The sequence below is a fragment of the Cynoglossus semilaevis genome, chromosome Z (genome assembly GCF_000523025.1).
Source record: "Cynoglossus semilaevis isolate Cse_v1.0 chromosome Z, Cse_v1.0, whole genome shotgun sequence".
Lineage (NCBI taxonomy): Eukaryota > Metazoa > Chordata > Actinopteri > Pleuronectiformes > Cynoglossidae > Cynoglossus > Cynoglossus semilaevis.
Window position 1 is genome coordinate 11233657 of NC_024328.1, and position 15066 is coordinate 11248722.

Consider the following 15066-nt stretch of genomic DNA (forward strand, 5'->3'; position numbering starts at 1 on the left):
CACATTAAACTGCTGAAGTCCTCCACCCCTCTCGCCCACCCCCTCCCCTCCGGTCTGCCTCCCCTCTGTCCGCCTCGCCAAACCCTTAATGTGTGGGACTGAGGAGCATCGGCGTAGCTGCTCCGATGGGAATCTGCTAAATATTCAGTTCCAATCCTCTCGACATTATACCTTGCTGCATTTCCACATTCTGATTCTTATTTGCGTCACTTCACCTTACATATATTTTTAGTGTGATTACCAGGTTGATGTGTTGTGGGATTTTTTTTTAAATTTATTTTAATTTCTTTACTGACAGTTACCACTAATAGACATTTGCTCACACGTGCAGACAGGATTAATGAGCAGCTTTGTTGATTCTTCGATGCAGATGCCAGTAGTAAAACACCTACTAGTGGGCTCATTATGTTGACTGCAGTTAACTAAATTAGTTGTTATATACAGTATATATAAATATATATATATATATATATATATATATAAATCAGCTTCTGAGACTGCAGTAATGTCTACTGTCCATGCCACGTCTCGTGATCTTTCTCTTTCAATTTTTTTTCTTTCTTCTCGCTCTCTTTCTCTCTCCTCCCATGTGTGTCTTGGGGTCACGGGGGAGGTCAGTGCTCCTGGTGGTCGCCATGATTGTCTCCCTCATCAGAGACATGTCTGCTGGAGCAGCAGTCTCCAGATTAAAACCTCATAATGAGACACTGACACCGATGCTGAATCCTAATGAGATTTTTGTGATCATCTCAGATATTTATTTTATATTGGGTGCATGTCCTCTGTCGGCCTGTAGGGGCTGCCTGACTCATGTTGCAGTTCCCTTCCCGTTATTTCCAAATTAGTTTCTCTTAAAATGGTCTCTTTTCTAATCTTTTCATCTGCGGCCATGACAGATTGGAGAGGGTCAGGGGGAGAGTCGTCTTTCCTTCTTTTATGCTAATGGTTTGACCGCTGTGCCACCGGTGGCTCATTTCAGAGATTCAGTCAGGTTTTTAAATACTAACACCAGCAGGGATGGCAGAAAATAGCACAGGAGAGGTGGAGGATGTATTAATTATATGGTAAGAAGAATGCAGGTTTACTTCACTCGCCCATCTCTACCCCTAATCCTCTGACCTACTTCCTTGTCTTGCGTCAACCAGACGTCTGTGAGATTCAACTGTGAAAGAGAATATTTTTATCATCTTCCCACCAAAGAAATCACACAAAGGGCTGCAAACACATCTGGACCCTTCACACCACCACTGTCAGTCAGTCCAGAAGTGTTTCAAAGAGATGTTCAACCTCCACACAGACAAGAAGCAGGATGTTCCACTCTCTGCTGATCAAGTTCTGTATTTTTTGCCACCATGGCTTTGGCCCTCCCCCAGTACCTGTCCGACCTCCTCCATCCCTACGCCCCATCCTGGACTCTCTGCTCCACCGACTCAGGCCTGCTGTCTATTCCTGCTCTCTCCTCCCTGATATACGCAATGCCTCCTCTCTGGACACTTACAGATCCACTTTCAAAAGACATCTGTTCAGAACGGCTTTCAACCTATCTATCCATCCATCCATCCATCCATCCATCTATCCATTTATCGATTGTGGTAGAGAAAAACATCATGTAAAGACCAGAATAACAGGAAACGCCAAGCACTGACAAGAAGAAGCTGCAGCTTATTTTAAAATGTTTTTCAGACCGAACTGCCTGAATAACAGGAAGCTGGAGACAGGCACAGACAAAAACAGGTCAAGATGACCTGGGTCAATGAACATGTTTGTTCGGTTACTAGCTGAATGTGAGACAAACATGAGGCAACATCCCCATAATGGCATCTGGACCAGGTCCTAGCTCTTTCCTATTTTTGTTCTTGTTATTGCCATTCATTTCTCCTTGTCTTGAATCTTGAAAACCATGAATCACAGCAGCCCACTTTTATGTGTTTTATGTTTTTGTGGGTTTTGGTGACCCAATTTTTGTTTTTCTAGTTTGGCATTTTGGGAGTGCAACATTTCCTGTCATCTTGATGCATCCTACAGAGTGGATGATTTGCATATGACATCTTTTTGTTGCCTCTAGTGACTCAGTACAAAGGTTGCCTTATTATTCAGTCCATCTGTGTGGGTTCTATATAGAACCCCATCTTGAAGTGACTAGTTTACATCGCTGCAGGGACTGCATGTGCACCGACATGTGGGTTGTTATAAAAAAGTGATATTTTGATATGTGGACAGAATCTTTTTTTCTTCTTTTCAAATGTTGAGAAAATGTCTGTTTCACAGTTTTTAAATGTCAAGCACTTTCGTATTTGATCTGATCTTTTTATTATGGAGTGTTGGCAAATAACTGGGTTAAAGTTAAAAAGCTGCAGAGTGTGCATTTCAAATTGTAATAAATATTACAGTTTGTTGAACAGAGCAGCAGTAGCGGCGTGTTAAGATTCAGATTTCCAAAACTAAAACACCTCCCGAAGATGCATCATAGTCTCATCATTTTGACTCACTGTCACTGCTGATGCTGTCCAGCAGGTCTGACCATGTGACTGCAGGATGTGCCAGTAGACAAAACTCTCATTTAATCCTGCTGAGATGAGCTGGTCGTCCTCAGAGGGAAGATCAACCTCCTTCTCTGACCTTTTTTTTTTCATGATAAGATATGGAGAGCAGGCTTCACATTCTGTATATACAGTATATATTTTTTTTACATTTTATGTAAAGCAGCTGCAGCTCCCTGTCAGGAGGGGGCGGGTGGAAGGAGGGTGGAATATGCCAAAAAAAAAGGCAGGTACAGCATTGCTTCTAGCTAGGTAACTTACACGAATACTGCAGTACTGGGTGGAATTGATCTGGAAAAAAAGACCTTGATAGCATATTTAAGTGGATTTATTTCAGCCAATCATTACCAACTATAATCGTGATTAATCATAAATAATTGTGATTGATCACAATGAATTATGATTAACTATGATTACTTACAGTCACGTTTAATAATAATTAATGATGTTTTATTAGAATGACATGTAATGTTGATTGCGTTCACAACGAATTGTGATTAATCCACATTTTCCATGTTATTAATTGTTAATTATTATTTTAAGTTCATCATTCCCACAGCCCTAGAATAAATTAATTTTTCTGGGGATTTATCTCTCTATTTATTTGCTTTGTGGAAGGTCGACATTGTTAGACTTTTAAAAAAAAACTTTTGTTTGAAAGACTGTGGCACTCTGGCATTCATTCTTCGTGGTCACTGTGTTGTTTGGTAGATTTTGAAGTTGTCTGATTTTAATGACACAAACTTGTTCACTGTCTCAGTCGTCTCCCACATATATCCTTCGCAGGTTTTATTGTCTAGGTCAAGTCTGGTGTTGGATCATGTTTATTGAATTCATTTTTTTTTCTTTTTTTCTGTAACATTCAAACATTCAATTCGTAGCCAAACTTTAACGGAAAACATTCAGCTTTTTGAATATTTGATCGATTTCTATTCCATTTTTGTTTCTTACCAAAACCTTAAGAACATTTAGAAGGAACCGAATTACATTAGATAAGACAATCACGATTAATCACGATTAATTGAAATCATGATTAATTAAAAATAATGATTAATCATGATTAATTACAATCACGATCAATCATCATTAAATACAATCACGATTAATCGTGACTATTTACAATCACGATTAATTGTGATTAACTGCTAGTCTACAGTCAAACCTGAGGTTGATGGAACCTTTTTCACTTTTTTTTCTAACTGCCTGTCACTGTCAGAGTGTCTCCGATTTTAAGCCCACACACCATTGAAACTGTGTCATGTTTTTTTTTTTTTTACTAGAACACATTTAATTTGTAGCCAAACTTTAATTGAAAACATTCAACTGCTTCTACTGCTTCTTTCAGCGCAGTTACAGTTAGTATCACTTCAGTTCAGCACTAGAGCTGCGTCTCTAGATTATGGTTAAAAGGAAGTAGTTCATTTATGCAGGGCTCCTCCGGCTATTAATATTTAAAAGGCATAAAACTCAGAAGATATTGAATGAGCCACCAATGTTTAAAATGCAAAATGGAGCCTGAAATTAAAAATGGAACCAAATAACATCTCTCAGAAAGGTCAAATTAAATGTTTTTTTATTTCGGTCTGCTGGGACGGAGGAACAAGGGAAAGGGAGAAAGAATGAAAGAAAGAAAAATGGAGAAAAGTTTGAGCAAAGAAGAATGGAAAGAGGATAGGAAGGTGAGAGGAGAAGGAAAGGAAGGTAGGTTTAGGGAAGAAGATGTATAGAGAGAATGCCAGATAGAGAATTAACATTTCGTCATGTCATCTGGCCTGACCTTTTTTCATAACCACAGTAACTTTCAAAGGTGAGATGAAGTGTCACACAGCAGTGTCACTGCTTCAAAAATACAACCTCCTCTCACTGTAAAATGACAAATGTGTTGATGTGCTGCAGTATACAGCAACAGGCTGCTGCAGCAGCAGGTTCCGACAAGTTCAACTAGCCAGTCTACATGACGCGGGCCAGGAGGTGATCAGGTAAAAAAGATACAAGATACAATTATTTAAAAAATGCAGTCTCAACAAAACTTTTGGATATTTATAAATATTCAGGAGGTCAATACAAGTATTTGATGAGCTTTGTTCAAACCCTTTGTTCAAACCTACCTCTTGAAAACACATACTTTTCTTGAGTTTTCTTCCTCTTTTTAAATACCAGCACTTTAGCCCGTATGACGCTAAGGTGCTGATATTAGTCATAATTCACTGACCACGACCTCGGATTAAGAGAACACTAATAGAAATGGACTGTTGAAATTCCCACATCCACCTGCAGACGAGAGCTCTCACCAGTATCTTAACAGATCTGTCTATCTTGGTACATGATAGACCTGTGCTGCTGATTCAACCATGTTCACAGTTGCTTCTGATGTCTAAATATTTAGTTCAGCGTGGTTTTAACAGTGCAGCTTGATCTTTTGTTGAACCCAGAAAACTGATTTTCTTTTATCAGAATTTTACTCAGTTCTTGTATAAATATATTAATATAATTTCCCATCAGACTCAGAGTCAGGACGCATTCTAAACAAAATCAGATTTTATCCTGAAATGTTATAATTGATGGCCGATAATATCGGCCAGATATTAACATAATTATGTAATATCTGTGAGAATCGTTATCGGTTCACAACGCAATGTTTGGGTTTCTCCAAGTGATGTGTGTGATGTGGTTTGTACAGATAAACAAATAGATATTACCAGGCCTATATCGGTATTGGTCGATATCGGAATCCAAAATTGAGTGTTAGGACAATATCTGCATATCGGATATTGGCAAAAGGTAAATATCGGACATCTCCAAATATTATGGATATTGTTGCGACATGTCCCACTGTGCAATAGTATGATCAACAGTCCTATTTAGCTGTAAATATATTTAATTCTATGGAGTGTTTTCTTGAACACTTGGAAGTCTAAACTCTACCAATCATAGATTGACAGGTTGACTCGCCGACACAAAGTTCATCACATGACCCATTCATTAGAGCCTACAGTACAGTACATGTTACTCTAATTGCACCATTAACACACATTAGTGATTTTCCTCTGGAAATAACTCTTTGGTTTTATGCTCTCTGCTGGCCCCTGCTGCCAAAAGCCAATTATCTTTTAACAAAACCTTTCAGGCAACTTCAGAAAACATACTTGAAAAAAAGTTTTTCAGTTTTTCCGTTGTCGTCTTTTCTTTCCTGTGTTTTTGCCAAATTATGTTTAGCTCACTTTTTTGTTTTTAACACATGAGTGAGCCAGAGTCACAGGGGATTTGAAGTGTTGCGTCGGCTGAGTTCATCAGTCTCCTCTGTCTGTTTCTATGACTCTGAGAAGAAGAGGGGAAGAATAAACGGGTGTAAATAACTGTGTACTACAAAAGACAATGTTGTCGTCTAAGAACTCCTACTGTCCAGCACTTGTCAAAGATTTCAAATTATTAATATTATAGTTGTTACTGTGTTGACAGACAGTGGAATTTGGCTTAAAATGAAGAGAGACGACAGAACCACTGCTACATGTGTAATACTGCAGTAAACATCTGTGACTCATAAGAGTGAAGTGAATCGTGAATAGTACAATAATTATGTACAATAAGACAAAAACGGTAATGGTACAATTTCTGATCCTCTTATGACTACAGTTGAGTATTCCGAGAAATGAACAAGTCTTTGAGCAAATTTCCTTATACAGTGGAACCTCGAGTTCCAGGATTATGCTTGTATGTCTCTATAGCAATTAAAAACATGTTTTTTTCCATTGTTATTAGCACTAATAAGGGAGTTTTTTAAGAGGGATGATCGGATTGATTTCTCTGTTATTTCTTATGGGAAAAAAAAATGATTTGAGATACAAGCACCTCGGGTTACAAGCTCGGTCCTGGAACGGATTATGCTCGTATTTCGAGGTTCCACTGTAGTTTTATTTTTCAGAAAATACCCCAGGTGCCTCTAGTCTCTATGTAGATTAAAGACCTAAGTCGTCCTGTAGCCCAGACATGATCTTAACCATCAACCTGTCAGTACAATACAGCTTAAGATGTCTTCTCGAAATGTCTTTTCTGACTCTCATGTAAACAGTTCATCTTAGACCTGAGTGACTAATCTGCTACACTGGCGCTAACCATTATTATTAAATATCCTTTAAATCTCAATATACCTGTCATTAGAGACACCGCAGTGTCATCCGCATACAGCCGTATATTACTGCACCAATAAAGACATCCTCCGGTGATGAAAGTCTGTCATTACATTCGCTCTGTAATCCTCTCTCACTGTCATTAATCAATTCTCATCATCGCCTTCTGGAACATTTACATGCAGTCACCTCTATCCAGTCCACATTCCTCGAAACCTCAGCCTGAAGTGGGATCCAGTCCGCTGCTGTCCTGCAGTCATTTTTCTTATTTTATTTTATTTTTTTAAAAACAAACAACTCACTCAGAGAATACATTTGGGGGAAGGAAAATGTAGATTTTTTTTTCTTTTACTACAGCTGAAGGTGACTTTGTGTTTGTTTCACACACCAGTATTTTTCAAACATAATCAGTGTTGTCACAAACTTGCGTTTTGAAATGAAAATGGTATATATCTGACGAAATACATCTCTCACTAAATTTAGCTTGGCACATCATTTAAATTCAAATAACTGGTTTGTTTAAAATAAGATTGCAAATTTAGAACACTTCCCAGAATGTTTCGCATTAGCTCACACAGTGACCATGTGTTGGTTTTCCTAATTTGTTTGCATTTGTGTTCTAATAAAAAGAGTGTGCAGCCTGCAGCCTCACATCGTCCGGACCATTAAGAAACAAAGCCGTTTTTACACCTGCGGATGTGTGCAGAAAACATAATGATGCTATTTGAGTAAAATAAAGTGTGGACATCGGCGTGACAGATGTGTCCTCAGGGCGTCTTAACTTTTCATTGACTGCTAACAGGAGGCATGATGGGAGCCGCAGAGCTCATTCTTGTATTTCATAGTGTGCCGTACCGCATGTGTCTAATTACCACAATTCACATTTGCTGCTGCTTGGCCGTGGGCCGGCTCACCAACTGCCATTTGTCATTCGTTCTCAGAGGCTATCACGTGCATGATTAATTGTACGTGTAATTGGTTTTGTGTTGAAGGTCGCACAACACCTGCAGTGACCTTGACAGGGTAGCCATCACAAGGCTTTAGCTCTTGATAACCTGCATTGTGTAAAGACATTTTATGTAAAGACATAAAGAAGCAAAAGCTTCGAAAACATTTGAAGTAAATTTGTGTTCAGTATTCCTAAAAGCAACTTTTAAACGTCGTCAAAGTCTTTAAGACTGAGATACAAATTTCACTTTATGTGAAAGGCGGATCTGCTAAGTTTGATTATCGGAGGCGGCGTTGGGTTTGTTTTTCTTTAAAATTTCTTCAGTTGTTTTTTTGGGGGCTAGGGGGAGGAGTTGTTTGAGGACCATCATTTGACATCATGTCATTAAAGATTAGGTCTATGAAACTGGTGGAGGATGGACTTGGACTAACTGTTGTTTTTGATTGTTGGAGTTCTTTTTATAGGAACTATCGATTTCTGTGTCCTTCTTAAACTTCCTCTAAGGAGTTTGCCGTCTTCTGGGAGTGTACGTGGATTCTTCCTTTGTTCTTGTTTTGTTTTTCGTGTTTTGGGAACTTGTTCTGTTGGATTATTTTGTATGATTTTCTCTTTCCCCCCACTCCAGTACTCTTGAGGTACTATCTTCTCAATTCTCCGTATCACTCTCGTCATAATCCAAATCCTCAGGATCAGTTTAAGTGGCCAGTGTATTTACTGAAAATGAGAGTGTAGTCTGACACCTAGAGTTTGTTTGACACAGTTGTGGTTCTTGTTGTTGTTGGTGGTGGTGGTGTGTACCGGTATCCTGTTGTGATTCCTGGATTTTCCGTGATTATGGCAGTGGCATGGTCAATGGTTTGAGGTTATTGTTGGGATCTGGCGCCCCTTACCGAAGGTTGGGGACTCCTGTAAATCCATCCATCCATATTTATCCGCTTTCCATTATCGTGTCACAGGGGCAAGAGTCTACATGACCGCCACCCAAATCACACTGCACCGTACCAACCCCCCCTGAACCTTCCTGCAGGTGGTGGGAAGCACCAATCACCCTAACCGGGATTCGATCTTGCTCAGCAGGTGAACTTTGGGGTGCCACACCAATGACAAATCACATAATACATACTCTTACGGAACAAAATGAAGCCACTACAGAAGTGCTTAAACTCCCAAGTGGCCATTTGCTAACGATTTTACTGATTTAAGAATAGTTTGAACGTTTACCAAACTTTACCAAATCCTCTGTGTTTTCTATGCTAGCTGTGATTAGCTCTAATTTAGTCCCTTTTTATAAAATATTATTTTTTTCTTCTTTCCAGAAAAGAGGTCAATGTTGTACAGCAGTTTCAGCGTGTTACAAAAACACAATAGAAAACCTTGGTGCATTGTGTTCCGCCAATAAAACCCGATCAGACGCAATATTTATTGGACCACTCAATTCTCAAGGAGAAGTTTTGAGAATTTTTTTGTTGGAATTCTTTTTAGAAAATCATCTTCCTATAATATTAAATCTATTTCTTAGAAACATAATTTCCTGTCTATAGAAATGTTGAAGTTTGCCCATCTTTCTTGTTATTCATATTGCATATCCCGATATAATCCTCCCTCGGGCATCTTTTACCCTACTGCCCTTCCCGTTAACTCTCTCCCTCCTCCGTCTCACCCCTCAACCCCTGACCATCACACTTCCTCTTTGCTTTGATGACATTACTACAAGGATATGCATTATTTCAACAAAACCAATTCAGTACAAACAACCAAAAAAACAAACAAAAAAAACAAACAAACCCATCATAACCAATATATGCTGCTCCAGTATTTTTGTAAATACTGCAGTAGTTTACTCTCCTGTACTCTTCATTTACAGTCAAAGTTTTTTTCTTTTTTTAAACACTACACCGTTCCCCAGGTAGAGGCTTTTCCTGAGCAGACTGTGCCGCAGAAGCTTTGCAGCTTTGCAGCTTTGCAGCTCCACCAGTAGTTTTAACAGAATTGTGTTGAAGAGAGGGAGAAAGAGAGGGTGAGGACAAGAAAGAAAGAAAAAAAGAAAGAGGGTGAGATAAAGAGACAGAAAGAAAAGGCTGGATGCAGGGCACACTACTTATTTGTTGGGTATGCTGTAGCAGAGCATCAAAAATAGGACTGGTGTGTGTGATGTGTGCAAACAGCAGTGTGGATAAAGCATAAGAGAGAGAGAGAGGGGGGAGGATACCCCCTCCACCCCCAAGTGAAACTCCACTGGTGTGTTGTGCAGAATCTTAATGGACTCTACTGTCAGATTCGGGGAATTTCCATCCAAATCCCCAGACTCAAAGGACACAAATACACACACACGTGCGCACACACACAGACACTCTTTTTGTGTTTTGTGACTTATTCACACAGACAATGCGGTTCCCAGCTTTTTACCTTAACTGTTACAGATATATATTTCAATTCTTAATCCTTACCATAACTCCAATCTGACTCTCACTCTCCATCTCAACACCTAACCCAATCTTCAACCTCAAAAACCTCTCACTCTTAAGGGACCCGCAAAATGTCCCTATAACTGTTTCCCCTCAAAATATGTCCTCACTAGTAAGCTATACAAGGACACACACACACAATGAAGTATCCTGAAGTAGAATCAGCAGATATTACCTTGTGTTCCATTATTTCTCACTGAAGGCTAAAACTTCACGTTCCCAAACAGGGACAGATACATTAGCCGTCGTCACTGTGGGAATTGAACGCTTCAACGCTTTTTTTTTTCTACACAAATATCTCCTTCATTTTGAAGCACGTTTCAAATATTTGCAGAAGCCGAAGGTGTGTGCAGTTGGGAAATATATTTTCTGTTCGTCACAAACATGAGGCCTCTGTAGATGTTCACCACAGCTCGGTCAATGTTTTCACTGTACTGTCAAGTATACGTAGTCACGGCCAGGATAATATTTTGAATGCAATAAATACAGAAAGTACATTTTAAAAAAAATAGAACAATTGCTATTTTTATTTATATTTGACATTGTTTACTCAAAAAAAGAATGTAAATATATATAAATGTATAGCAAAGAACATATAAATATATAACAAAGAGCATGTAAATATATATAAATATATAAAAGGAAAATATATAAAAATATATAAATATTCAAAAAGAATAAGTTAAAAAATAATAGTGCAGACAACAAATGTATACCAGAATATATGCTATATTTAAGGACCAAGTTTTAAAGGCTACAGCTAAAGTAACCAAATTAACTGTCCTCATACAATCTGAAAACCGAGCTGTACAGAAGAGTAAAGACGGGTAGTGGTTTTTATGTAGTGTTTTGCAGTATTTCATACAGTGGCCAGAAGCTTCCAGTAGAATCAGAACCTACAGAAAACTCGTGTTGTTGTTGCTTTTCCATTACAGTACCTGACCTTTTGTTTTTGTTTTGTTTACTGAAGTAGTGTAAGATGAAGATCAGCGTGGAATTGAACCTCTACCTTCTAGAGCAGGGGTGTCGCATACAACCTAATTAGATGTACAATCATAACCTAATCAACTATAAATAACGTAAAAAAGTAAACTTTTATATAGATATTTATCATTATTATTTATATATATAATGAAATAAAATTCTACAAAAAAATATCCTTAACATGAAATGTTTGGGTATTTTGGGTCGAGACCCTCAGGTGGGTTGCAAGAGATTCTTTTTTGGGTCGTCTCGCATCATGTTTCCCAGGAGTTTACAAATAATGTCTATTGACTTGGGTCGTGACGTTGTTGTGACTTTTAAAATATGGGTCCCCAGAAAAAAAAGTTTGGGACCGGTTTTGGCCCATGGGCCATATGTTTTACACCACTCTTCTAGAGAAAAGATGACCTCCATTTGTATACGTTACCTCAGCTTTTGTTGATATCCCTTATTAATACAGCCCATAAATACTGGACTTGAATCTCACATCAACAACAAAGCTTATGTCAAAGCTTGTCATTGAGAGAATTTACTTTTAATTAAAACAAACAAAAAACCAAAACTTTCCCCCTCCACATATCCATTTCCACCCAGAAGTTGTCTGTGTAAATATATCTGGGGAACATTTGTCAGCAAACACTGGTTTGTTGTGGAGAACTGAACGATCAATGTTTTCTCTTCAGGCGTCCTTAAATTTGCAGCCACTGGAAGGATTTAATTTCCAGTAAATAAAACAGAAGTGTTGACATCGTAAACAGAGTACAGCAGAACGACTCTCAGATGAACGCCACTCCTGCAGGTTTGACAAACACACTGGCTTTTTTTCCTTGACTGCTGAAACACCGGCGTCCCTGACACATTTGCATAACAACACATTAAGGTGTTTACATTTAAAAAAGGGAAGCGATAATTAGCAATGAGCTACAGCAGACGTAAAACGAGGGACCTGTTGAGTCACAAATATGAATACCAAACAATGAATGAATACATACCAAAACAAAATGTTTGTGTCTGTTATAACATAGTGCATACACCGCTAACAAACAAATAAATAAAACAATTGTACTCTATTGATCCCATATTTAGGAAATTGTTGTGTTAGCAGCAACAGATATGCTGTTAACAGGCTGCCCCCAGCAAGCGCCAAGCATGTGGTTCCTCTGGGAATCGAACCTACTTCCGAGGCAGATGTGCTAACCGCTAGACTATGGAACCGACCTACACTATGGAACCAACTACAAATCCTGCCAGTATATAGAGGCTATATACTGGCTGGCCAACTCCAGTAGACATTTAATGTGATCTCGTGGGCCACGCTGCGAGCCAGATTTGTCCCCCCGGTCCGGGTTTGACACTTGTGCTACAAAGTATCAAATGAAGCTGCTCCTAATTGTGTAGAATGGATTTTTTCTTTTTTTTTTTTACAGAATTTTTTTTCATTAAATGTCTGTGTCCACAAAGTTGCTAAACTGAGAGCTGATTAGTTTCACATGCAAATGTAGATAACACAGACCGGTGGTACCAGGACGCTCGGTGGAAAAGCAGCAACGGACAAAACCTAGAATTATTGTAATCTGTAGTATTTAATTTGTCACACTTAGTGTCATGTAATGCAATTTTCCCGTATTTACTGTTATAAACAGAACGACCCAATGTTATGAAACACACAGAAACACGTCCCGTTGTGTTTCCTCACAATGGCTTGTTTCTGCTGGTTTAGCATTTACAACACCGGATGGTTTTGGTGAGTTCATGCTGCAGCACAGAGTGCACTCATTAGGTGGATAATGGAAAATAACCCAAACAAATGGGACTGTTGGCAGTGTTTTGTTACTTGTTCAAATTTGTTTCTCTGCAGATGTAGTAAGCAGGCCGGCTTTGGTCGCAATTAAATGCAGTGTTTATTTACTCTGGTTTTTAGCTCACAGTTAATCTGAGACCAATCTTTTAGCAGACGGGTTTTCTGACTGGTGGCGCTTTGGCCCAGAGGCAATGTGTCTGTCATTGGTGCTGAACCCCAGGGTTCACCTCCTGGCCAAGTTCAAATCCCAGTTAGGGCGGTTGGTACCTTCCAGTGGACTCACCACCCACAGGAAGGTTCGGGGGGTTGGTACGGTGCAGTGTGATTTGGGTGGCGACTGCTGCCCCCGTGGATGAAAATGGATGGATGGATGGGTTTTCTGACTGTCATTTTTTTCCAGTTATGAAATGAAGAAATTGTTGTCGTATTTAGCAATATGAGTCAATAAGCAATGCTAATGCTGTGTGTAATTTGTTACATATGTTTAAACATTTCTTTCACCTTATAACATAATTTTCCCATAGTATTTCCTAACCTTTTTTGAGCCAGGACATACATTTCAATTGGAGAAATCCCAAAACATAAAGTATATATGCGATGAAATATATTTATCTACTCCCTCAGTGTGAAACCTGGGCCTGTTTAGTCGAACACAATGCTAATATACTCTCAAGAATTCAAGAAAGGCACACAAGACAATCCTCTTCAACAAAAGAGTCTCTCGCTCTCTCTTTAGTTACCATTGCCATCTGCTGCCACCTACGGACTTTTTACCTGTTTTTCCAAAAACCCAAAGATATGACAGGACGTTATTCTACGAAGCTAATGATTTTTTAGAATGTGGTAAAAAAATTGACATCCTGTTGAATTGATCCAGTATAAAATAGTATTTACTTTACATGTTAAATTGTTTATTATGATGCATAATGAATCACTGTCTAATGGACAAATGCACCCCCGCCCTCCACCCCCCCCCCCAAATATGAATGAACCACATGAATGTATCAACGCAATGCTGTCTCCAGTGTCTGTTCCATGTCTCTGTATTGTTGACGAACATCTGCTGCAGGGGAATATTCCCCTCCCCTCACTTTCTCATTACTCTGCAGCTCACCAGACTCTACTCTCTCTCTCTCTCTCTCTCTCTCTCTCACACACACACACATACACACAGATGCTAAACCAAATACCTCTAATGAGATTTGCTTGTCAAGAAATGCTAGTTGATTCATGACACGCCAACCCGACATGATAGAATAAACATGAGGCTGCTAACTCACAGTAGAATGTGAAGGTGGGTGGTCAAGTGCATTCAATTCAGCACAGGTGGAGACACTCGCACACGTCCGGTTTCCAAGAGTCCAGTTTGAATTTACCGGGAGGTCTTGAGGGCCTGCACTGTAGTCGGCACAAAGTCTCAACTCTGTACATTTTAGTTCCAGTAATTAGATTCCACAGTGATTCCACTGTGTTAAATTGAAATGTGTTAAGAATGTGAAGTGGCAGCGCTGGAAGTGTTGTGTCGACACGGTGCCTGTCGTGGGTATCGGTGATTGTTGATTTTGGAAAGTCCCCACCGGAACAGCTGTCCAACCATAATGAGTTTGGAAGTGGTGTCTTAGTCATTTGCCTGACTGAACGTGGATCCGATCCAGCTGGAGGACGGTGGAGCAAAAAAGGAAGCTTTTTTGATTGTGTAATGAGAGACTGCATCCAGATTCAGATTCAGATTCAGAAATACTTTATTTGTCCCCGAGGGGCAATTCAACGTACAGCTGAGCAGCATGATAGTGCAAAAAAAGAGGTATCCAATTGAATACACAGGTAAGGAAGTTAAAATAAGCCAATCAAAACAAAGAAAAAAAAAGCAAGCAAAAGAGAGCAAACTAGAGTAAAAGATAATAAAAGGAAGAGCCGTAGAATAACTAAAGGGAACAATAGTGAACATAGTTCCGGTTTGTAAATGAGGCTATATACACAGTATATACTTATGAGTAGTGCCTCAGTACTAGAGTAAAGTGATTGAGTGGGATAAGGTGCAATTTAAGTATCAGTACTTGACGGATAGAAATGTAACCGCTATAGAGTTAGGTTATCACGTAGAGGTAGCTATGACATTCAAGTTTAGGCAGAGATGTTCCAGGATGTAATGTGTGTGAAAATATTGACACATACAGTGATACGCTTTTAGCAGGGCTTA